This window comes from Bos javanicus, chromosome 12, assembly GCF_032452875.1.
Source record: "Bos javanicus breed banteng chromosome 12, ARS-OSU_banteng_1.0, whole genome shotgun sequence".
NCBI classification, from domain to species: Eukaryota; Metazoa; Chordata; class Mammalia; order Artiodactyla; family Bovidae; genus Bos; species Bos javanicus.
Genome location: NC_083879.1, coordinates 13899706 through 13924719, shown reverse-complemented (window position 1 = coordinate 13924719; position 25014 = coordinate 13899706). Strand labels below are relative to the sequence as shown.

The following is a 25014-nucleotide window of genomic DNA, read 5'->3' as shown; positions in this document are numbered from 1 at the left end:
GGATGTTAAGAGTTACCTTTGTCAATGGCTTTCTGCTGCATGAATCTTTCTCCCAGTATGTCCAATGACTGGGCATTAAGTCTCTGTTTGAATACCTCTGGGTATAGAAAACTCATTCCTGAAACCATCTAAGGACAGAAAATTCCACATTTTGTTAAGCCACCACTCTTTCTTCTGTGACTTCCACCCATTATGGAAAGTGAAAGAAAGTGAAGTCGCTCATCATGTCCGACTCTTTGCAACCCCATGGACTGTAACCTACCAGGTTCCTCCATCCATAGGATTCTTAGGTAAGAACTAGAGTGGGTTGCCATTTCCTTTTCCAGGGTATTTTCCCCACGCAGATAATGATCCCAAGTCTCCCGCACTGCAGGCAGACTCTTTACCATCTGAGCCACCAGGGAAGTCTCCATCCATTATGGAGTTTCTATTAGTGCTTAGTAGGTTCCAGACACTATTTTAGACGCTTAGTCTTCAACCATGTGATATAACTTGATTTTTACTGATGAGGAAACCCAAGTCAGAGAAAGGTTAAGTAGCTTACCCAAGGTCATATCCTAGAAGAAAAAAAATAAGGAATGAGAATTCCTATCTAGGCAGTAGGGTTTCTGGTGTTATGCTCTTAAATGATCCTATATTTTTGTTGTTCAGTCACTCAGTTGTGTCCAACTCTTTGAGACCCCATGTCCTGCAGCACTCCAGGCTTCCCTGGCCTTCACCATCTCCTGGAGCTTGCTTAAACTCATGTCCATCGAGTCGGTGATGCCATCCAACCATCTCATCCTCTGTCATTCCCTTCTCCTCCTGGCTTCAGTCTTTCCCAGCATCAGGGTCTTTTCCAGTAAGTCAGTTGTTCACATCAAGTGGCCAAAGTATTGGAGCTTCAGCCTCAGCATCAGTCCTTCCAATGAATACTCAGGACTGATTTACTTTAGGGTTGACTGGTTGGATCTCCTTGCTGTCCAAGGGACTCTCAAGAGTCTTCTCCAGCACCGCAGTTTGAAAGCATCAATTCTTTGTCCCTCAGGTTTCCTTATGGTCAAACTCTCACATCCCTACTTATACTCAATTAGTCGAGTATGACCTCTAGACTAGATACAAAATTAATGTCTTTCAGTTATAAAGTTTTATAAACCATTGGGAGGAGATGGGATGTGGAATTAAGTCAGGTAATAATAAATTTGAATTTCTTGTTTATTCGTTCAGCAAAGTTACCTTCAAAGACTTGGCACTCTCAAATGCTGTGGATGAAACAGTGGACGAGAAATACCATTTGTGCTCAAATCAAGCTGACCTTCTAGAAAGAGGAAAGCAGGAGCAAACAGATAGTGAACAGGAAAGTATCAGATAGTGATCTAATAAAAATAAAGCAAGAGGTGACTTTTTATAATTATTGAGTGATTCTCCTTTTGATAGGAAGTCCTTTCAGAAGAAGTAGCATTTGGATTGAGAATTAATATTTGTGTTTTCATTCATCATTATTAAGAATTAGAAATAAAAGTTTTCATATGTGTCAAAACTTTTGGAAACACTATAGAATCCTGTTCAATCAAAATATATTTTCTCAAACTTACCGTTTCCTCTTTGTTTACACTAAAGTTGAGCTTGAGTCAGCTCTTAGTTGAGATCGTTTTTATTAATATTTCCAGGTGGTGTTTAAGCCTTTCCCGACTGGAAGAGCAGCCAAATGTTCTTAGCTGCCTTGTTGTCTGTCCTGTGACTCTGATGACCTCCTGGTGTTCCTCCCAAGTTGTGTTTAGGTCTCTCCATCTTGGTTGTATCAGCAGCCAGATGGCTTCAAATGACTGTCCTGCGTAGTCAAAAAAATTCAGAGCAAAACTGGTTTTATTTTATTTTATTTTTCCTTCTTTCTCTCTGATTATACATTGCATGCCCATTTTATTGCATCGCCCATAGAATCGATCAAGTCTGTGGTTCCCATTTCCCGTTCTCTAGTTTCCCATTTTAAACAACTCTTAACCCCAAAGGTTCTGTGTTTGTGAGTAATTATCATAGCTGTGACTTTAAGGACTCTGGCTTTCCCGTATAAGGACTGAATCAGACTAGAGACATACAAGCAGACAGAGACTGATAGAGAAAGCCAAGAGTTTGAGAAGTCACTTAGGGTTGCTATGAATGTTTGAGCTTTCTCTGTGGAATTAGTCGTCCTTTTACTTTCGCAAGGTTTAAAAAGAAAAAAAAAATCATATTTAGGAAAATTTAGGAAGATTTAGGAAAAACAGCTGCCATTCCCTTTTCAGGCTTTTCCTGACACCTGTTTTTTTTACCCAGGCACATTCTCTGCACCCGGCCATGGATCCCCTGTAAGCAGCTGTGACCTGGATACGGCTCTGGCATAGGTCTCTAGTGTGTTATGGCACACACATGTTCATGTACATACCACTCTGAGCTACACTGAGACCCCTGAAGTCAGGGACCAGGGACAGTGCCATCTTCCTGTTTTATTAGTTTTTATTGACATGAAATTCACATAATAAAAAATTAACCATTTTAAAGTGAACAGTTCAGTGACATTTAGTACCTTCACAGAGTTATGCAGTCGCCGCTGCCATCAAGCTCCAAAGCAGTTTCATCCTCCTCAGAGGAAACCCTATACCCATCATGCAGTTACTCCCATCTCTCTTCCCCTCTGAGCCCCTGGCAACCACTTCTTGTTTATTTCTGTGTCCTCGGGGCCTTTCACAGTACCTGGCTTAGAGTAATGAGTGGATTGCAAATTTTAGAATAGAATAGAATGTTTATCAGAGTAATGAGTGGATTACAGATTTCTGAAAGGAGAGGAACTCTATTTAAATTGCTCCCTTCATTCCTGCTCTTTTGAACTAGCTAGCTTGAGCCAGAGTGTGTGATGGGGCAAGGCAGGGAGCCGTGACCTCTTGGAGCTTATAACTGACCCCAGTTCCATCTGGTGGCTCAGACGGTTAAGAGTCTCCCTGCAGTGCAGGAGACCCAGGTTCAATCCCTGGGTCGGGAAGATCCCCTGGAGAAGGAAATGGCAACCCACTCTAGTACTCTTGCCTGGAAAATCCCAAGGACAGAGGAACCTGGTAGGCTACAGTTCATGGGGTCACAAAGAGTCAGACACGACTGAGTGACTTGACTTTTGCTTTCCATCCAGCAGAAATACTATGTAATCCATATAGGTCCACCTTCTAGCAGCCACAGTGGGTTTAAAACAACCCACATGTCTTCTCTAATAGAACCAAAGGTCAGAGGATTTAATGGAGTGCACTCAAATCGAGGTGTCAGCCAGGCTGCATCCTTCTAGCAGAATTCACATAATGCCTTCCAAATCCAATCAACGTGTATCTTACATGAAAGTGCATCTCCATTTGAACTCACTGCATTTCAAGTCTCAGTAGCCACGCGTGAACTAGGGCCTACGATACTGGACAGCTCAGATCCAGGGGGGTCGAGAGATGTGGAAAAATAAGTGCAGGTGTGATTTATATCAAGAAAAAGCACAGAGGCCTGTGAGATCACCCTGCATGGAACCTAAGCCCATTTGGTGTGGGAAGATTCCCTGAAGAAAGGAGAGACGTGAATGATGGGTGGGTCAGGTCTTAAAAGCAGGAGAGATGAGCTACTCCACTTCACTCCGTTTAAACCATCCAGACAGCTTCTGGTGTCTTATGGCAAGAGTTCCTGTTAAGGATTTGGGGCCAGTCTAAGTGGGAAAGTGGTGGGACTGGCTATGCCTTTGTTAGGCAGCGGTGTGCTGTGCTAAGTCACTTCAGTCACGTCTGACTCTCTTGCGACCCCGTGGACTGTAGCCCCCCAGGCTCCTCTCTCCATGGGAATCTCCAGGCAAAACTACTGAGTGGGTTACCATTTCCTCCTCCAGGGGATCTTCCTGACCCAGGGATTGAACCTGCATCTCCTACATCGGTGGGGTGGGGGGGGGTGGGGGTTCTTTTACCATTAGTGTCATCTGGGAAGCAGATTTAGGCAGCTATTCTGCCTGCTTTTTAAGATCTCATTTTCTTCATTCTCAACAATTCTCCCTGAGTTGTCTTTTTAATTGAAGAAAATATTTTTATTTTCATTATCTCCTCTCACAAGTTTCTCATTAGACTACGAAGTTGATACTTCACAACAGAATGTAAATTATTTCATGTTTTTTTTTCTTTTCAGTCTTTAGGAACTTACATATTGCAATGTAGTTCTAGAATGTCCTTCCCAGGGATTTAGCCCTATAGATAAACTCATGGTGCACATGTTCATCCCTTGTAACTAGGAGAAGGTCATGGCACATTGATTTTACAAAGGAGAACCTGGTATAAAATCCTGAAATCCCAGGCAGACGTTTTATTGGGTGAAGAGGACTTCAGCCAGCACTTTGCTGAATGACTGAGGAATCTGTGTCTTACTCTTCTGATGACAGTCCTGGTCCCGCTGTTCTGAGGCACCAGGATAAACAGTCATTGGGTGATAACTGCAGTATAAAAGCATTGTGTAACACAAGACTCTCGAGAAAAGCCCAAGGTTTGCTGGGTCAGCATGAAGGCTGGGCACTTCTTCAGTTCACTTCAGTCACTCAGTCGTGTCTGACTCTCTGTGACCCCATGGACTGCAGCACACCAAGCCTCCCTGTCCATCACCAACTCCCGGAGTTCACCCAAACTCATGTCCATCAAGTCGGTGATGCCATCCAGCCATCTCATCCTCTGTCGTCCCCTTCTCTTTGCATCTTCACTCTTTCCCAGCATCAGGGTCTTTTCAAATGAGTCAGTTCTTTGCACCAAGTGGCCAAAGTATTGGAGTTTCAGCTTCAGCAGCAGTCCTTCCAATGAACACTCAGGACTGATCTCCTTTAGGATGGACTGGTTGGATCTCCTTGCAGTCCAAAGGACTCTCAAGAGCCTTCTCCAACACCACAGTTCAAAAGCATCAGCTCTTCGGTGCTCTGCTTTCTTCATAGTCCAGCTCCCACCTCCACTTCTTAGGAATACTGTACCAACACTGCTTTTAGGTGCTTGGAAGATACAGCCTGAAGGCCGACTCCTGAAGTCTCCTGTGTCACTTACCTCTGTCCAGAGAGGAGCTGATGTGTTTTCCGCTCGTCAGAGGCAGGTGTGGATGGCTGCGAGAGCATGGTGTCAGGGCCTCCTGAGACGGGCCTGGCTGGTCGCAGGAAACCCCTCACTTTGGCAGGCTTTCCTCGCAGCTCTCACCCATCAGCAGGCAGCTCTTGCTTCCAAGGGGGCCTCGGAGATGGAAAGTGTCAGGTGGGAGTCAAGCTCCCTTGGAGTTCTCATTATAAGCCGAAATGAGAGGGCCATACGCTGGCCTGTCTCCTTTCAGGAGGTCTTTTATACTGATGTGTATTCTCAGTAAAGTGATATATCAGAGGACCAGGTGATTCACTCCATACCTGACACCTGCACTTTTTCTTTCAAAGTCAAAACTATTCTTTAGTTATAGGTACTTAAAAGAAATTTAAAATTCAGTTTGGGCACTCTCAGTCGTGTCTGACTCTTTGTGAGCCCATGGACTGTAGCCCACCAGGCCCCTCTGTCCATGGGATTCTCCAGGCAAGAATACTGGAGTGGGTGATCATTTTCTTCTCCAGGGGATCTTCCCGACCCAGGGGTCGAACCTGAGTCGGTTTAGATGAACTTTATTCACTTTTATTTTCGGCTGCACTGGGTCTTTGTCGCTGCCCATGGGCTTTCTCTAGTTACGGCCAGCGGGGACTCTTACTGTCTAGTTGTGATGCATGGGCTCCTTATCGCAGAGGCTTTTCTTGTTGTGGAGCATAAGCTGCAGGCACGCAGGCTTCAGTAGTCATGGCGCATGGGCTTAGTTGCTCCCTGTCACCTGGAATCTTCCCCGACCAGGGATTGAGCCCCTGTTCCCTGCACTGACCGATGGACTCTGAACCCCTGGTCAAGTCCTAGGTGAACTTGAGCCCAAACCTTGTAAAGCAGTGAGCTGGCTCTTCCCTGTGCCCTCCTCCAGGAATCCTGTTCTCCCTGTTGTTACTGCCCCCGCACCCGCTTTGCCTACCTCTCAACCGGCCAAAAAGAGCTCCTCTTGAGTCTTCCTGGTCCTGTTTGTCTTCTGTATTCCACAGCCTTGTATATCGTCTTAGTCTCGTCTGTGTTTTCAGACCTTATTTTGCAGAAACTTCCACGAGGGAAGGCGCGAGAACATCCGGCTTTCGTTAGTCCGTTTCCCTCTCCATCCCATTTCAGTCTGATGCTTAGTTCCTAGAGCATCCGGCAGGTCCAGGCATGGTGCCATTGACAGTACCCGGTCCTGATGTCAGTCACTGTGGCAGCATCCTGAGTGTCCTGGATCTTCCGCGCCTCGTGTCTCAGCAGCAAATTGGTGTAAATATCTGTGTCATGGTTCTCAAGCAAGGAATCCCCTACGATGATAAAGTGTGTTTTTTGGAAACCTGTGGTTCCTCTTGATGGATAATTCAAGCATGACAGGTGTTGAGACGGTACAGATGCTCTGGCTGGGATTAAAGTGGAAAACGAAGCGTCTATTTTGATCAGCAGTGGAAGCGCCAGCATTCTATGTGTCCGCCCGTGTCTCACAGTGAATTACCATGATGGGAAACTTAGGAAGTGGTATGCGTGGCTCACTCATCAAACCATTTCCATCAGTGTCTTCCAAGCTCTGATTTCAACCCACATGATTAATTTTAGTAGAAATTGATGGATTGTGCCATGGAGGTCAAGGTACCCGAGTGGTACATGCCGCAAGGGCTCAGGCTGAAAGAACTCTTTGCTTTGCAAAATCAGCTCACCGCACCACACTTTGACTAAGCGGCTGGGAGTAGCCTTTCTGTGGTTCACTTTCCTGATTGGCATCTTTATACCTTTCTAAGACCCCACGCAGGGGATTCCCTGGTGGCTCCAAAGGAAAAAACTCTGCTTGTAATGCAGGGACCTGGGTTTGGAAGATCCCCTGGAGAAGGGAATGGCAACCCACTGCAGTATTCTTGCCTGGAGAATTCCATGGACAGAGGAGCCTGGCGGGCTACAGACTAACACACACACACAACCCTGTCCCTATCTGAAAAACCTCTCCCGTGGGCCCTTGTTCTCTCCTATCAGATGGACACATGTATTACATTTTAAATAGAACTCGCTCTGCCATACGAAGTACTAGCCTTGAAGATCTGCAGTCCATGTTGTAATTTTGAAGAAGGAAATTGGTGAAATGACAGGAGAAATATGGCAATTCACACACAAAATTCTTTCTCAGTTTCGTTCTCTCTTCTCCTTATTTGTATCCCTGGCAGTAACCTCATTAGGTCAAGGGCTTCAGGCATTTCATACAGAATTGGTGGATGTTTTCGGCGACAGTGGTACATGTTTTAGCATCTGGACAGTGATTTTCCCTCCTGTTTGTGGTGAGGGGAGCAGTAGTTTCCATATGTCTGTAATTTTTAAATTGAAAAGTTAACATTACATGGTGCATTTTGCCCAAGGGAAGCCTTTCAAGCAGGAGACTGAAGTTTGTTTCATTTTTCCCATCAGTCAGGAAACTCCTCCGACAGTCACCAGCAGCTCTTAGAGACCACGCAATGGAGTTAACCTCAGTGGTGAGACTGATCTGGGAGGATGCTGTTCTTTCATTTGTCTTCAGGTTATCTCAGGCGGGCTTCCTAGGTGGTGCAGTGGTAAAGAGTCTGCCTACCTATGCAGGAGACGTGAGTTCCATCCCTGGGTTGGGACGATCTGCTGGAGGAGGAAGTGGCAACTCAGCTCTGGTTTTCTTGCCTGGGAAATCCCATGGACAGCAGAGCCTGGCGGGTCACAGTCTATGAGGTCACAAAGAGTTGGACACAACTGAGCAAGCATGCACGCAGATTATTTGAGGCCTCTGAGGTAAACGAGAATCAGACCCTTGATTCTCTCAGGAAGGTTCTTTTATTAGAATAACAATGGGAAAAAATGCGTCAGGTCCGTGTTGAATGTGGACTGTGGCATGGAACATGTGTAGCGCTCCGTGGGCGTCTGGGTAACGCACTTGCTGGGCCGTGCTGCCCCCCCGCCCCACACACACACATCTGGAAGAGCTCATCAACACCGGCCAGATGCTGGTGTGAAATAGGTCATTGTCGCAGGCGAGCACCACAACACACAGATCCCTTTTTTCTCCTGGTGACAGCCGTTGCATTTTCCTCATGCTAATTAAGAACATGGCACACCCTCTCTGAAATAGGAACAGCCACGTGTTCGCGGGCCTGGGTGGCACCAAGGGGTAAAAATCAAACTAGCTCCGGAGGATCCCTACCCGTCTCCAGGGTACAGATGGAGGACTCTCGGTATCAAGGAGTGGCGTGGGGGGAAGGGCTGGCAAAGGCACGCAGAGGGTTTGAATGCAGGCCCTGCTGAGTGCCCTCGTGGTCACCGATGCCCAGAAGGATGCTCACTCCTGGGGCTGCATCAGTTGTGGAGATGTCGCTGAGATAAGGACAACAAGCAGCGTGAGGACAGGAAGCAGTGACATTCAACGAGTCCTTGTCACCAGCCGTCATTAGCATGCAAGCCTGCTGTTAGTTTCTCATGCTTTATGCAATTTTCTTGACCATGCAGGGAGCCTCTGGAGCAGTTAATATCATACAAGTTATTGTTTCTTTCTGAAACGCCATATATATGTGTATATATATATATATGTATATGTATATATATGCCAATGAGATCCTTCTCTGTCCCCCTGTGCCTCTCAAATTTTAAGGAGACTCAAAGAATGCATAATTTATATCTGTCCCAGAGGTAACAGAGTGACTCAGTGATAGCTACGAAGGGATGATTTTAAATTTCATGTCTTATGCAAGAGGTGATTTTTATGTGAAAGCTGTAAGAACTGGCCTCGGGGATAACCAGACAATTATCCCTGGAACAGCAGGGAGAGATTCCGGGGGGGATTATAGCTGAAAGCCCGGGTGGATCGGCTTTGCCCTCGTGGATCGCGGTTGCCACAATGAAACACATAGCAACCAATTTCTCTGCATGGACCGCATCTCACCTGGGCCTCTGGAGGGTGCCCGCCAGAGACCTGCGTCTCAGAAGGCAGGTGAGCAGAGATTTCCTGTGCAAGAATTCAGGACAGAGCTCACTGAGATTTCTGTTTACAGCAGCTGGAAAAAAAAAAAAAAAAAGCTTTCTTCCCCTCTGTTCCCAGAGGTGCTCACTGATGAATTGGATGAAATGCATTGGTCCTCAGGCCATGAGTGCCTTGACCTGACCCAGATCATCACGGTCCCCATGGCGCTCACAGCCTGGAACCCCTCCTCACCTACGCCCCTGGCATATGGAATCTTGGAACTGAAAAGGTCTCAGAGCTTCCAAGGGACAAGAGAGCAAAATAACATTCTACCGTCCTCAGCTCAGTTAAAAGTCTCTGTTTTGGTCTTTGAGCCAAACAGTCCTTAGCATTTTCCTTTAAGCATTTTGTGGCTGTTTCGTTCCCCGCCCCCCTGGGAAAATTTAGATGCAGAGGCACCAAGTTTTGTAATCTAGTGAGGGAACAGGCTTATATAAGCATAGATTTCTCTTCAATGGAATGGGGAGGAATTTTTTTTCCAGGTGGATGCTTTGTTTCTTTGGTTTGCCTGTGTCATTTCCTCTATGTCTGTAGGCGTGTATATACGTTCTTGTTTATGTACAGTGGTCTTCATTCTTTTGATCCGTTTTTCTCTTGGAGATTGCTCTTGATAAGGTACCCACCCTCTGATCTCTCAATCTGCCTTCATCCCAGGAGGCTTTTCTGCTGAACTACCTGGTTACCTGCCTGCTTCTACTTGAAATCTTTACTTCCTTTTGCTCCTCGGATGTCTCTGACTCCTGATTCCCCCTGCTTATATCTTATGCGCTTGTATACAAGAACACACGAATGTTTAGAGATGGATGAAAGGAATTTGAGGGCTTCCCACGTGGCACAGTGGTAAAGAATCTGCCTGCCATTGCAGGAGGCACAAAAGATGCGGGTTTGATCCCTGAGTCAGGAAGATCCCCTAGAGGAGGAAATGGCAACCCACTCCAGTGTTCTTGCCTTTAAAGTCCCGTGGAGAGAGGAGCCTGGCGGGTTACAGTCCAGAGGGGTGCAAAGAGTCAGACACGACTGAGCGCGTGCGCACACACAAAGGATTTTAGGTATTAGTCACTCTCACCCTTTTAACTGGCAGATGAGAACTGGAGACCTTATATTTCTGTGTCTCTAACAGTCTCCTTGGAGAAGGCAATGGCAACCCACTCCAGTACTCTTGCCTGGAAAATCACATGGGTGGAGGAGCCTGGTAGGCTGCAGTCCATGGGGTCGTGAAGAGTCGGACACGACTGAGCGATTTCACTTTTGCTTTTCACATTACTTTGCCAACAAAGGTTCGTCTAGTCAAGGCTATGGTTTTTCCTGTGGTCATGTATGGATGTGAGAGTTGGACTGTGAAGAAGGCTAAGTGCCGAAGAATTGATGCTTTTGAACTGTGGTGTTGGAGAAGGCTCTTGAGAGTCCCTTGGACTGTAAGGAGATCCAACCAGTCCATTCTACAGGAGATCAGCCCTGGGTGTTCTTTGGAAGGAATGATGCTAAAGCTGAAACTCCAGTACTTTGGCCACCTCATGCGAAGAGTTGACTCATTGGAAAAGACGCTGATCCTGGGAGGGATTGGGGGCAAGAGGAGAAGGGGACAACAGAGGATGAGATGGCTGGATGGCATCACTGACTCGATAGACGTGAGTCTGAGTGAACTCCGGGAGTTGGTGATGGACAGGGAGGCCTGGCGTGCTGTGATTCATGGGGTCGCAAAGAGTCGGACACGACTGAGCGACTTATCTGATCTGATCCATGCACTGGAGAAGGAAATGGCAACCCACTCCAGTGTTCTTGCCTGGAGAATCCCAGGGACAGGGGAGCCTGGTGGGCTGCCGTCTATGGGGTCGCACAGAGTCGGACACGACTGAAGCGACTTGGCAGTAGCAGCAACAGTATCCTTGAAAGTTAGCTTTAAGGTGGTTGTAATTAAATACACATCCTCCCCCTTGAATTCCAGTCTAGTTGAAAGGCAAACAGGGGAGTCAGACACGTGATGCACATACCGTATGCCTTACTATCAGTAGGACTGAACCGGAGAACATGAGCTGGTTGGTTCTCATTTGAGTTTGTCAACCAAATTGGTTTACATCTGTGACCACGTGGGTTTCCTAATACAGCCCCTTGGATATAATCCGGCCCTTCAGCTACAGGCAGAGCTCGACAGCCCAGTCTTCCCCAGCTGTGGCGGGCTATTGAAAATGAAAAGGAGGTTCTGTGCCGCCTCTGATTCTATGGGAGGAAGGTGATGAGGTCGACATGCTCATTAACTTTCCCCAAACATAAAAATCAGATAAATTGCTTCTTCTCAAGGAGAAGTAACGGGGAATGCAGCGACTTGCCCCTTCTTGGGAAGCTGATGTTCTCTTACCTCTGCAGAAACATGAGGAAGGGAGGGGCGGGGTAAACATTTGTCCCCAATAGGAATCATGGAAGCACTTTCCCAGGGACATCTTGCCCCAAATGTAAAGTAAAAGGTTGCAGTGGGCAGAGGAGCATCCTTCCTGCTTTGCTCATTTGCTGATGCCTTCTCATCATACCTCCCCATCACGCCTTCCTTCACTCCCCACTTAGGCAGCCACTGAAGGCTTCCTGCTGAAGCCATCTTCCATCCACGCACACCATCTCAGTGATGAGTCAGGATGAAAGATACTCGTTCACTCTCAGCAGCCACAGTCTGTTTTGTCCTGGTCCTTTCCCTCCACTGAATTTGCTCTCAGTGGCGTCTTACTTTTCTCTGCACTTCATTTCCCCAAGGTGTAAAATCCATCATCTCCATTTAACGTCCATCCCACATGAGCGTTGTGGGACACTCACATGGCTGATGCACCTTCTAATGTTAACTTTTTAACACCTTTGGCCTCTTAAGTTCTCTAGGTTCTTTCCCATGTTATTTCCCAGAGCTTTTCTGTAAGGTTCTTCTCTTGTCTTTTATCAGATCCTCTTTATCCACCCATACCTTCCACTGCCGCCTATGTAAAAACTCCCAAATGACTGTCTTTAGCCCTAACCCCTTTCCCCAGCTGTACACCCAGCTTTCCCAACTTTCTGGTTCCCTTTGGGGCACATCTTACTGGAAGTTTGAAATTTGAGCATCTCTAAATGAAACAACCCTTATGGCAGAAAGTGAAGAGGAACTAAAAAGCCTCTTGATGAAAGTGAAAGTGGAGAGTGAAAAAGTTGGCTTAAAGCTCAACATTCAGAAAACGAAGATCATGGCATCCAGTCCCATCACTTCATGGGAAATAGATGGGGAAACAGTGGAAACAGTGTCATACTTTATTTTTTGGGTTCCAAAATCACTGCAGATGGTGACTGCAGCCGTGAAATTAAAAGACGCTTACTCCTTGGAAGGAAAGTTATGACCAACCTAGATAGCATATTGGAAAGCAGAGACATTACTTTGCCAACAAAGGTCCATCTAGTCAAGGCTATGGTTTTTCAAGTGGTCATGTATGGATGTGAGAGTTGGACTGTGAAGAAGGCTGAGCACCGAAGAATTGATGCTTTTGAACTGTGGTGTTAGAGAAGGGTCTTGAGAGTCCCTTGGACTGCAAGGAGATCCAACCAGTCCATTCTGGAGATCAGCCCTAGGATTTCTTTGGAAGGAATGATGCTAAAGCTGAAACTCCAGTACTTTGGCCACCTCATGCGAAGAGTTGACTCATTGGAAAAGACTCTGATGCTGGGAGGGATTGGGGGCAGGAGGAGAAGGGAACGACAGAGGATGAGATGGCTGGATGGCATCACTGACTCGATGGACATGAGTCTGGGTGAACTCGATGGACGTGAGTCTGGGTGAACTCCAGGAGTTGGTGATGGACAGGGAGGCCTGGCGTGCTGCTATTCATGGGGTTGCAAAGAGTCAGACACAACTGAGTGACTGAACTGAACTGAAATGAAACAAATTACGTCACACAAAACAGGCAGTTTTTATTTCTTATCTCATCTCTTGGTTAACGTAGTCACTATTCCCTTTGCCTTGTAACTTGACAACATCCGAAGCTACCCCAGTGTGTCCAAACTGTGCTGGGTGCTAAGAGAACAGAAACAAATTAAGACAAAGTTCCTGCTCTCAGATATTAATTTAAACTCATAGACAGGACATGTGATTGGTGCAGTTATATTTATGGGAGAGTTAACAGAGCTAATCTAGAGAAGGGAATAACCAACTTTTCCCAGGGTGTGACATGGGATAATTTATAAACTGGATGTTCAGAACCATGTTGGAATTTATCAAGCAAGCAGAAAAGCAAAACCATCATGTGAAAAGACATGGAAGTAGACGTATCATGATATGGTTGGGGAGCTACCAGGGGCTTATCCTTGGGGAATGAGAATTAGTGATAGATGAAGCTGATTGAAAACAGCAGAGGCCAGATGGAGAAAGACAAGGTTTGCAAGCTAAGGAGCTCGGCCTGAATAAAGAGGCGTTGTCTCAATCTGCTTCTCCACGCAGGAATCCTAGGGGACTCTTTTGAGAGTCTCTCTGGGGGAGTGTCGGAGTGTCTTTCACCCAAGCCTAGGGGTTACAGTGAAATCAAAGCTTTTGTGAAGGCCTGTGAGCCAAAGCAAAGGGCTCAGAGAACAGAAAAAGTATTCTCCAGATAACTGATAAATTGGTTAATGAAGATATCCTGGGTGAATATCTGGGGTCTATCTTAAGATCTTTCTCTGTTTCCCTCTTTATGTCTGTTCATTGATTCAACAAACCAGCCAGCATCCCAGCTTGCCTCCCGCCCTCCCATCCATCCATCCTTCCAATCTGTTTATCTGCCTGCCACGGTCGGTTTTTATAATCTGTGTACCATGTTTCTTCAGTTCAGTTCAGTTCAGTCGCTCAGTCGTGTCCGACTCTTTGCAACCCCATGAATCGCAGCACGCCAGGCCTCCCTGTCTATCACCAACTCCTGGAGTTCACCCAGACTCACGTCCATCGAATCAGTGATGCCATCCAGCCATCTCATCCTCTGTCGTCCCCTTCTCCTCCTGCCCCCAATCCCTCCCAGCATCAGAGTCTTTTCCAATGAGTCAACTCTTCGCATGAGGTGGCCAAAGTACTGGAGTTTCAGCTTTAGCATCATTCCTTCCAAAGAAATCCCAGGGCTGATCTCCTTCAGAATGGAGTGGTTAGATCTCCTTGCAGTCCAAGGGATTCTCAAGAGCCTTCTCCAACACCACAGTTCAAAAGCATCAATTCTTCGGTGCTCAGCCTTCTTCACAGTCCAACTCTCACATCCATACATGACCACAGGAAAAACCATAACCTTGACTAGAGGAACCTTTGTTGCAAAGTAATGTCTTTGCTTTTGAATATGCTATCTAGGTTGGTCATAGCTTTCCTTCCGAGGAGTAAGCATCTTTTAATTTCATGGCTGCAGTCACCATCTGCAGGGATTTTGGAGCCCAGAAAATAAAGTCTGACACTGTTTCCACTGTTTCCCCACCTATTTCCCATGAAGTGATAAACGAGCCCAATAAGAATGCAGAACCTGGGGTGAGAAGGGCAGATGTGATCCAACATAGTATAGAGAAGGTCATTTTAATAGCAATGTGCTTCGGAAAAGGCTGAGAGGATGGAGGCAGGAAGACCCTTTTAAGAACTCTGGAAGTATGCCAGATGAAGCTTGAGTGTGTGGAAGTGCGTGGATTCATAAATCAAGGCATATCTAAGGGAATACAACTATTTACTGTTTGTTACCTATTTCTTTTTTAAAGGCCCTCTTGCAAAGAGACCTCAGCCATATTGCATGAACTGATTATTTTAATGTTTATTGATTACCTTACCTGTGTTGTAAGCCCTGGAGATTCAACAGGTCAGCACCCTTAATGTACAGCATGAAATCAGTCAGTCACACTTTTCTGTTGTGCTCGGCCTCCATGTGCTTCTCACTCCTGACCCCTAGGCAGCCAACTATGAATAGATTAAAATTCGTTTTGGAAATGAAGTCGGTTTGCTTTCCTCTGTCTAATTTCATTAATAAAATGAGTTTTGTAAGTTTAATGATTGTGATGAAAAAATAATAATTATTCTAATAATGGGCCTAAGTCAACAAATTCATGTAGCAGCTTAAATTTTGGCAGACCCAGGAAAATGCAGTTCTGTAGTTTTGGGGTCTGTTCCGGGTGACGACGTGGACGAAGCTGAAACTGATGACCATGTGTGGATGTGCTGTTTCCGTCGCTTGGTTCTTTCTCATTTGTGCTGCCCTCTCCTCTCCACGTGTGATCCAGCTTGACCCTTAGAACTTCAGGAGGAGCAGGCTAATTTGACAACACGTGCTGGGTTGATGGGGAAAGTGTGATTTGTCTCTTTCTTAGGGACAGAAATGGCCGGAGGGATGTCTGACTTCCTTCCAAAGGCACCCTGATGTGTTTGTTGAGGACAGCTCTTCGTTGTCAAAAGCTGACGTGTTAACTCAGATTTTGGGTATTCTTAAGGTGTTAGCGTTTCACAAGGACAGTGCACTGCCTGCCGGCTGTTCTGGAAGGTTCCATGCGCATCAGGGAAGGCGGAACATGGTTTCTGGGTTATCCTTTTGAGGCAAAGCATTTATCTCACACCTTTGAGCTAAGTATTGAAGGCGATGGCACCCCACTCCAGTACTCCTGCCTGGAAAATCCCGTGGATGGAGGAGCCTGGTAGGCTGCAGTCAATGGGGTCGCTAAGAGTCGGACACGACTGAGCGACTTCACTTTCACTTTTCGCTTTCATGCATAGGAGGAGGAAATGGCAACCCACTCCGGTGTTCTTGCCTGGAGAATCCCAGGGACGGCGGGGTCTGGTGGGCTGCCGTCTATGGGGTCGCACAGAGTCGGACACGACTGAAGCGACTTAGCAGCAGCAGCAGCAGCATTGTGGCTATGGCTATCTACTATTTGATTTAACTCATTTATAAATAATAGTGCTGTTGGTCAAAGAATCGGGGGTTGGGGAGACTGTTAGTCTATCACAAAGAAAAACCCAGCACCTAGGAATTTTTCATATTTTGTTTTGTGAGAGTACAACCGATCAGCATTTTTACAGCGAAGGAGCATTTTCTGTGATTTTGAGAGACCCAAAGCAAACTTTTTTTTTTTTTTAATGACTAAATTCTTTGAAACCTACAATACATTTGGATTACATCTGCTAATCATTCTACTCTGTTGCACAGTAGAGACTTTGGAGTTATACGAAGAGCAAAAATTTTGCTTGTGCTTTTAAACTCTTCTAAGAAACTACATCCTCACTGATACAAAGAGGGATGACACAGAAAGTCCTCGTGATCCAATATTACTGCTAACTCTGAGGCTTTTTCTCCTTTTTTTTTTTTTTATTTAAAATCATATAAAATTTAGCTTACAAAAAGGATCCCATATGTTCTTGTGGAACTCAAAGTAAACATTTTTAAGTGTCAGAAAGCTTTAAAACCCAAACAAGCTGTAGTCTCATTAGAGAGCACACTGGCTAGAATTCACCAATCAAAATATCCTATAAATATTTATTGTAAACTTGTAAACAAGAGAGCAAGGAAAGGCATGTGTGTAATTCAATAAATATCAAGCTCTGGATTTCTAGCTTGTTAAATTCCAAGATGTTTGAAGTTACATAAGCATACCCTGACTCGTGTTATCAGGATTTATGAAATCTCCCTTGTAAATTCAGTTTCTCTTCCTTGCAGCTTTGATTATGGGAAAGGAGCACAGTGGAGTTGTGGGTTAAGCACCGATCCCTTCTCAACAAGGTGCTTATTTCTCTGAACCTCAGTTTTCTCCTCTAAATTAGGGATGTCTTGATTCTCATTTTACTTCTTATAAATCTATGAAGATTAATCATTTACTGTATGAAATTAACTTTGGGAGTTATATTTGTCATTTCAAGCAATTTTAATTTTTTTTTAAAGGAAACAAAGTAACTCTTGGCAAGTCATTTATTTACTGGATATAATTTTATCCATTTTAAACCATCTTAGACATTTAAAACTATTACAGAAAGGTTACATGAAAATGATAGAACTCATTGGACTGAAGAGTAAATACTTTTTAAAATAGTAATGGAGGTTAAAGTATTAAAAATTAATGCTCACAGGAAGAAAAATCCCCTGATGCTGATTTTATATTAAAATGTGTTATATTTGGCAAAACTAATACAATTATGTAAAATTTAAAAATAAAATTTAAAAAAATAAAAATAAAATGTGTTACTTTGCTGACTCTTCAGAGTTAAGTGTAAGGGATACGCCCTGATACTGACCTTCCTATCGAGGACCTGGTTATGACATGGTTTTCATTCTAAGCTTCCAGGCCGCTAATTACACGATAGGGTTTTCGTTGTATCTTTTTTTGCTTCATCCGTTCTGGTGAATTTAAAAAAGAGCTTGGAAAAACCAATCAGAATTGACTCAGAGGAAGGTACTTCATTCAGATTATGAATCAACACATTCATTTCGTGGATGGAATAAATTTTTCTTAAAAAAAAATTATTTTGGCTGCACTGGGCGTGTGTTGCAGCATGCAGGCTTTTTGTTCTGTGGCGCGTGGACTTTGTCTTGTGGCCACGGGCTCTGGAGCGCACAGGTTCAGTTGCTGCAGCACACGTGCTCTCTAGTTACTGCATGGGCTTAGTTGCATGCGGAATCTTAGTTCCCCAACCAGGGATCAAACCCACATCCCCTGTGCTGGAAGGTGGATTCTTAACCACTGGACCACCAGGGAAGTCCCCGGAATACCTTTTTCCATTAGCTGTTTCTACTTCTAGGGGATCAGATGCTTCCGCTCATTTTTATTTTAAATGACCTGTGCCTGGTCAGTGAAAAAAATAATTATGGACAGGGCTTCAGTGATAATAAATGGCAGAATAAATCGACTCCAGTAATAATGACATGCACTTACATTTTGCAGTATTTTATAATTTGCAAAACAGTTTCACCCACTTTTACCACATTTTATGCAGAATATGTGTATAGATTAGTACATTATTAAATTTTCAAAGATCTATACCTTTTCTTCCAAGAGTGGAAGCAATGTCTTTTAATTATTCTTCTATCAAATGATAACAGTCCAAATAACACTAAGTTCTTAGCTTCTAGTTTTAGCTCTTTGTCTTTCAGAAATAATGCTTTATTCTTTTTATTCATATAACCAAAATTCCTTCTCTATTGCTGTACATAGAACTTGAACAAAAAGTCACATTCTAACGGAATATAGAGATGCTGTTGCCATTGAGGATAACAATGTGTGTATCCCATATCCAGAAATCAAGTACATTTATTCAATTTAGGTGTTCATCTTCTTTAGAATTATTGAAGTGAAGTGATAAATCACTCAGTTGTGTCTGGCTCTTTGGGACCCCATAGACTTTCCCAGGCAAGAATACTGGAGTGGGTTGCCATTTCCTACTCCAGGGGAATTTTCCCTACCCAGGGATCGAACCCAGGTCTTCTGCTTTGCAGGCAGATTCTTTACCATCTGAGCCACCAGGGAAGCCCTTTAGAACTATTAGTAGAGTAGAATTCATGTGATATAATAAGCATAAAATTCTTCCACCCATGCATTGATGGTTTGCCCAAAAATGACTATACCTGAAATGTTCAAAATGCCTAACCTTTGGTGACAAGTTCATTGAGTTTTATTCTTTGTGACTGTGGAACAAACATTCTTTTTAAGAAAGCAGTCAAATTCGGTCTTACTATTTTAAGAGTAAAGAAGTGTGGTGTCAGATATAAACTAGCCTATTAATCCTTGCTGATAAATGGCAAGTGGGGAAAAAGTGTTAACTGTAGCTCTTCAGAGCAACTTACTTATATTCAACATTTCTGTAGGAAAGCATGATTTTAGTAGAAATCATTTACTTGAAACAGAGCTTAGAAAAACAGGCACTTCTTAAATTTTCTGTTCTTAATTATCAGTCACAAGTTATTTTGATACTGTAATATTCATGGTGATTATAGAGAGTAGGCATTTTGAAAAGATGCCAGCAGGTAGAAAAACTGCTTTAAAAATCATCCTACTATGTGAGATTCACTTCCACCATCAGTGGTTTGGTTTTGCTTCTCAGGGTCATCCTTAGGGACATTTACTAGGACCGCATTTTGTTTTGTTTTAGTATTTACGTGAATCCCAAAAGGTTAGTGATACGTCAGCAGTTGTCTCCTTTCCCTGGTCTTGGTTTGCACATAGGACTCCCTTGGAATTCTGCTCTTCCCAGTTGATTTTTGTCCAAAGTGCTAATTTGGAAGCTCACAGGCAAACTAAGGGGTGGAGGGGGAGGCATGTATCTTTCCTTTAAGTCAGACGAAAATTCTCTGAAGGTGGGTTGAAATCCACCCTCCCCCCTTATATATAATATCCAGGGTGACTTTTCTGGGTACTGGAGCCATGAGTACCTTGTTACCCTTCACTCACTCAAGCATTTCACTTTCCTTCCATCCTTGGAATCCCAAGGCCCCCTGCTGGATCCCTCCGTGAGACCCGCTGGCCTTGGGCCCTTCTGAAGACCTGGCCTCACGCATTCTGTGTCAGCAGCTAAGGAGCTGCTAAACCCCTGGTGCGTGCCAAGTTGCTTTGTCTTTGCAACCCTATGGACTGTAGCCCACCAGGCTCCTCTGTCCATGGGATTCTCCAGGCAAGAATACTGGAGTGGGTTGCCATGCCCTCCTCCAGGGGATCTTCCCGACCCAGAGATCAAACACGTATCTCTTAGGTCTCTTGCATTGACAGGCAGGTTCTTTACCACTAGCACCAAATCTCTGGCAGGCACTGCCAATGAAGACCTTGGCAGAGGGAGGGGGACATGTGGGCATGATATATGAAGGTGGAACATGGAGTCACGTTCTGTTTAGGAAGCATGGCCCCTGGCACTTTCCCCTTTGCTGGGCTCCAGCCTCGCTGGCTTTTTTTTTGTGCCGGGAACACACTGGGCGTTTCCCAGTCTCCACTGCTTTGCTCTGATTTTTGCTTTTTTCTGCCCAGAACTTCCTGCTGCTGATCTGTCTCTTCATTCAGGTGTCATCTGGTGCTGCTTCCTCAAAGTGACCTTCCACCCCAGGATGGGGCTTGCCTTTACCTTCCCCACGGCACTTTTCCTGTCTGATGGCACCTCCTTCATCCATTTGTTTACTCTTCTGCTCTGTGGCCCTCGCTCTTCCCACTTCTCACCTCCCTCCCCGCCACACACACACGCACTGAACAAACCCCAGAGTGTGGACACCTTGTGTGTCTGCCCACGACCGCCACTCCTCTCTTAGAGCCGTGCCCAGGTGGTAGGCAGACATCAAATATCAAACGAATGACTGAGCCAGGTAGGCTTCCAGCCCTGCCTTAGCAGCGTTTATCAGCCGGGGCTGCAGGGGCCAACCTAGAAATTCTCCTTCCCATAAGCCTGGAATCTGTCCGCCAGCGCAGGAGGTGCAAGAGATGCGGGTTCGACGCCTGGGTCAGGAAGACCCCCTGGAGGAGGAAATGGCAACCCTTCCAGTATCCTTCTCTGGGAAACCCCGTGGACAGAGGAGCCTGGGGGGTTACAGCCCAGGGGTCGCACAGAGTTGAACACGGCCAAGCACACAGCACACACAGAAGCCTTACGGTGTAAGGCAGGGCTTCTGTGGGAAAGGTGCTTCTCTTTGCAAACATTTGCCAGAGAGAGAAACTTTGGGAAGGCAGCTTTCCTCTCTTCTGTTCCGGGTTAGCTCTCTTTCTGAGATAACAGCTGATCCAGTTTATTCCTTGAGAGCAAAGAGTAAGTAAACATTTTCGTCTCCAAACAAACAGAGTGCAGCTGCCTGAGAGGTTAACTCCTGGGCGGTCTCCCTTTCCTCCTCCTGTCTCAGTGCTGCTTTGGTTGTGCCCACCCTGCTTTACTCAGGGTCTGGGGGAAGTGGTGTCTTTAAGGCTCCTCCCAGCCTCGCCTTCGGAATGCACACAGCACTGGTCTTTGCTTATCTTAGTCCTCCTTCTCACGTCCTGCCTTTTCCTTGCTGCATTTCTTCACAGACCCCGCAGGGCTCCCTTTTCTGCGGTCACCTAGTGCTGGAGTAAGGCTGGTTGGATTTTATCACACTCTTAATTTACATTGCTCTCTGGTCTCATTATCATTAATGAACCATGTTTATTTAGGGCTTCCCTCATGGCTCAGTAGGTAAAGAATCCACCTGCAATGCAGGAGACCCAGGTTCAATTCCTGGGTTGGGAAGATTCCCCCTGGAGAAGGGAATGGCAGCCCACTCCAGTATTCTTGCCTGGAGAATCCCATGGACAGAGGAGCTTGGCAGGCTATAGTCCCTGGGATCGCAAGAGTTGGACATGATTTAGCGACTAAATCACACCACGTGTTTATTTAAAACCTTGCCATGTGCCAGGCGCTGCTCTATGTAAAAATTCCTTTTACCATATAGGAATCCTATGATATGAAGTGTGTTAGTTGCTCAGTCGTGTCCAACTCTTTGCCACTCCATGGACTGTAGCCCACCAGTCACACCTGTCCGTGGAATTTTCCAGGCAAGAATACTGGAGTGGGTTGCCATGCCCTTCTCCAGGGCATCTTCCTGACCCAGGTATCAAACCCGGGTCTCCTGTATTGCAAGCAGATATAGGAGTCCTCTTATGTAGCTACTTTTATTATTCGGACACCCTGTATTTATCTGTATCTCATAGTTGAGGATTCTGAGCCTTGGAGCTCTGGGCAATACCGTGAACAAGTTGGGGGTGAGGATTTGGCCTTTGTCACCGTCTCCCACCTGCAGAAGTACAGGCGAGCTCTCTGTTGGCTGGACTCCTGCCCTGTCATTCTGTGCGTGCCAGTGGCAAGTCCGGCCAGTGCCCTACAGGGGGCACAGCCTGATGACCCATGTCACCGGTGACGATGAGGGACAGGGTGCAGAACCCTGGAGTATAAGATTCGGGCTAATCACTGGGAGGATGGAAACGGAATCCTAGGAAGTGGCCAAATTTATTTTATCAAATGAATTCTTTTCTTCCTGACTCTCCCCAAAATTTTGGGCAAGGAACGAGGGGGAACAAATAAAACAAATATTTACTGGCTTCTGAGCAACCTCTAGATAAAAGGAACAGGCACTTTTGAGTCAGGATCCTGTCTGAGGATAAGGCAAGAAAAGCTGGGTGAGAGTGACCCCACGGTCAGAGCCTACTAGAAGGGCTTTCCGTCAATGAGTTCTGGTGACCTTGCATTCAATACAGCTGCTGACATATTGTTTAATAATACCTAACTTTCTAGAAGACTGCCTCCCACTCTGAAACAAAACTTTAGTCAACAGACAAATGAAAATCAGGAAAAGGATTTGTAATACGTATGACAGTCGATGGGCTAATTTCCTTGCTAGGCGAGGGGCTCCTATGTTTGCGTCATTAAACAATAACAACCCGGTAGAAGAAAATAAGTAAAGAATATGAATGGTTAATTCTGAGAAAAATACAGTAGCCAAGAAACATGACCTCATTAGTGATGAAAGAAAAAAAATAGTTAAAATGAGGTGGCATTTTTCACTTGTCAATTAAAAACAATTTAAGCTCTGATATTATCTAGTGATGGTGAAAACTTTTCACAGTGTTGGAAGGAGTGTAGATGGGCAAGGTGGTTTTCTGGAGGAATTTTAGGTCTATTTGTACAAGATAGGCAGCTCTCACTGCAGGAAAGCATATTGCATCTTCTTTTGTAACAGTTAAAACTTGGAAGTAACCTCAAAGTATGTGCATAGTGAAACCATTTACCTTAGATTGGGACTCTAACCCACACGTCTGGGACTCGAACCCGGCCAAAGCCCTGCCTGAGACTCAAACCCACGATCTTTTAATTAAAATCACTCACCTGGTGTTTGGACTTACTGAGGATCAGGTTCTTTGTGTCTCATGGCAGAAGGAATTCAGTGGGAGACAAAGTGATAGGTAAGAAGTGGATTTTATTCAGAAGGAAACACACTCCACAGAGTGTGGGCCATCGCAGAGGGCAAGTGGAAGCCGCGAAATGTGCTGTGATTAGCTTCTATGGGCCGGGTAATTTCATAAGCTAACGAGTGGGAGGATTATTCCAAATGTTTTGGGGAAGCGGCTGAGATTTCCAGGGAACGGGCCACCGCCCACTTTCTGGTCTCTGATGGTCGACCTTGGAGCTGTCATGGCACCTCTGGGTGCGTCATTTAGCTTGCTGACGTGTTTGCAGGGAGCTTATTCTGAGCATTAAGGCCTAGTCGAGTTGACGTGTCTGCCATCTTGGACCCATTTGGTTCCCATCGGTTGATATTGTGCCCTAGGCCCGTGTCATTCTTCAAAGGTCGTGCCCTGCCCCCTTCCCTCCTGTTTCAGTAGGAATATCAGTGTTTATGATAACCTGTTCAGTAAGATACAAAGTAGCTGTCAAAAAAGGGTAAGTCAATCCATGGCAATGATGCAACCAGTACTGTAGGAATTTTATATATAGTTGAGCACATCTGAAGAAAATAGCCAGTTTCCATATAGATTAAGCATGTACCAGAAAATATGCACATATGTAAATATATGGATATATATGCTTTTATATGCATGAACTGTACTTGAAACTGTAGGGTTATTATCTAGAAAGTGAGACTCCGTTTGTAGGGAAGCCTTTATTTCTTGGTTAGTCTTTTGAACCAGCTGAAACTTTGACTTTAATCATATATTCGTTTTGAAGAAAACCCCCAGTTAGAGTGTATTGAAAGCCCTTTATTAAAGAAGAATATATTTATGCATTTTTTATGTTACCCCAAAGAACTAGGTATTTTTCCTTGTGGTCCATGCTCCTGTTAAAAGTTAAGGTTTTCTTTGTTATACATTATGTACATTTTGCTGATCTTTGTGGCTGTCATTCCCACCACTGTTCTGGACGATTCCTTTCCTACTGTATTACCTTTGGCTACTGACTTGCAGGAGGAAATTCCACGTATTCTCTGCAGTTAGGATTCTTATTCTCCTGTTCACTTTTTTTTTCTTTTTTTTAATATACTTATGATTTGTGATAACTTAGTTAAACCTCAGGAACCATAGAGGAAGCCTATTTAAATAGGCATTTCTTTTCAGAAGCGGTTTGAACTGCCTAAGAGACAGTGAGATCTAAATCTTACAGAATCCACAGTGGGTTTCGGGTCCACAGATTTGAAATCTCCCTGAGTCTGTACTTTCTCCCATGTCATGAGGAAAGTAAGGTTGTGCTCAGGATTCTGGATTCCAGTGAGGTTTATAAGCAGCCAGAGGACAAAAATGGTTTTTATTAAAGGAGAGAATCAAGCACTGAAAAATGAGAGAGAAAAAAAAAAAACAAACTATGAAAACACCAAGTAAGGTTGCATGTGTTGGAGGAGGCGTTTTTGTGGCCTGTGACCTTTGCACATTTGAGGGATCAGCAGGCCAGAGGGATGGTCTCAGTCTCAGCACTGCTTCTCTGGACTGCTGTTGCTAAGTTGCTTCAGTTGTGTCCGACTCTGTGCAACCCCATAGACGGCAGCCCACCAGACTCCTCTGTCCACAGGATTCTCCAGGCAAGAGTACTGGAGTGGGTTGCCATCTCCTTCTGTGGACTGGCACAGCTGAATCCCACCAAGACTTGCCAGGGGGCCAGATGTGGCCGAGTTTGCCAGGTTAGCTGAGCGAGTAGTGCAGTGAACTGAGGACGCATCCCTGGTAACACATTTCTGTTCCGTTTGTGGCACCTTTTTTTGTAATGTCCACGTGGTTCAGAGAAGAGGGGCAAGGGCTAGGGAGGCTGAAAACAAGTTTCCTCGTGTTGCTTTCATCCTCTTTAGAAAGGGACAAAGTGTGGTTAGTGGAGAGAAGTAGATCATGTCGCAGAAAAGAAATGCACTTTCATAAGAAAGATAGCTCAGTCCCCAAGACCGGCTGGTAAAAGGAAGTTCTGCTACATGAAAACATTTTTTTTTAATTCAATATTTTTTTTTACACAAATCTACTTCTCTTTAATCTTTTTGTTTTTTA

General features: G+C 45.0%; 1 protein-coding gene and 1 long non-coding RNA gene across 14 annotated transcripts in view; one reads left to right on the top strand and one right to left on the bottom strand.

The window, feature by feature from the left end:
* Nucleotides 1-25014, top strand: part of ENOX1 (ecto-NOX disulfide-thiol exchanger 1) — a 680109-nt gene that overhangs the window by 221403 nt on the left and 433692 nt on the right. The window lies entirely within an intron of this gene.
* LOC133258188 (uncharacterized) lies at nucleotides 1177-7919 on the bottom strand. The gene is made up of 3 exons (XR_009739852.1): nucleotides 7678-7919; nucleotides 1575-1810; nucleotides 1177-1297 (listed from the first exon to the last, which is right to left on the bottom strand). It is a non-coding gene; the product is annotated as an uncharacterized LOC133258188 (long non-coding RNA).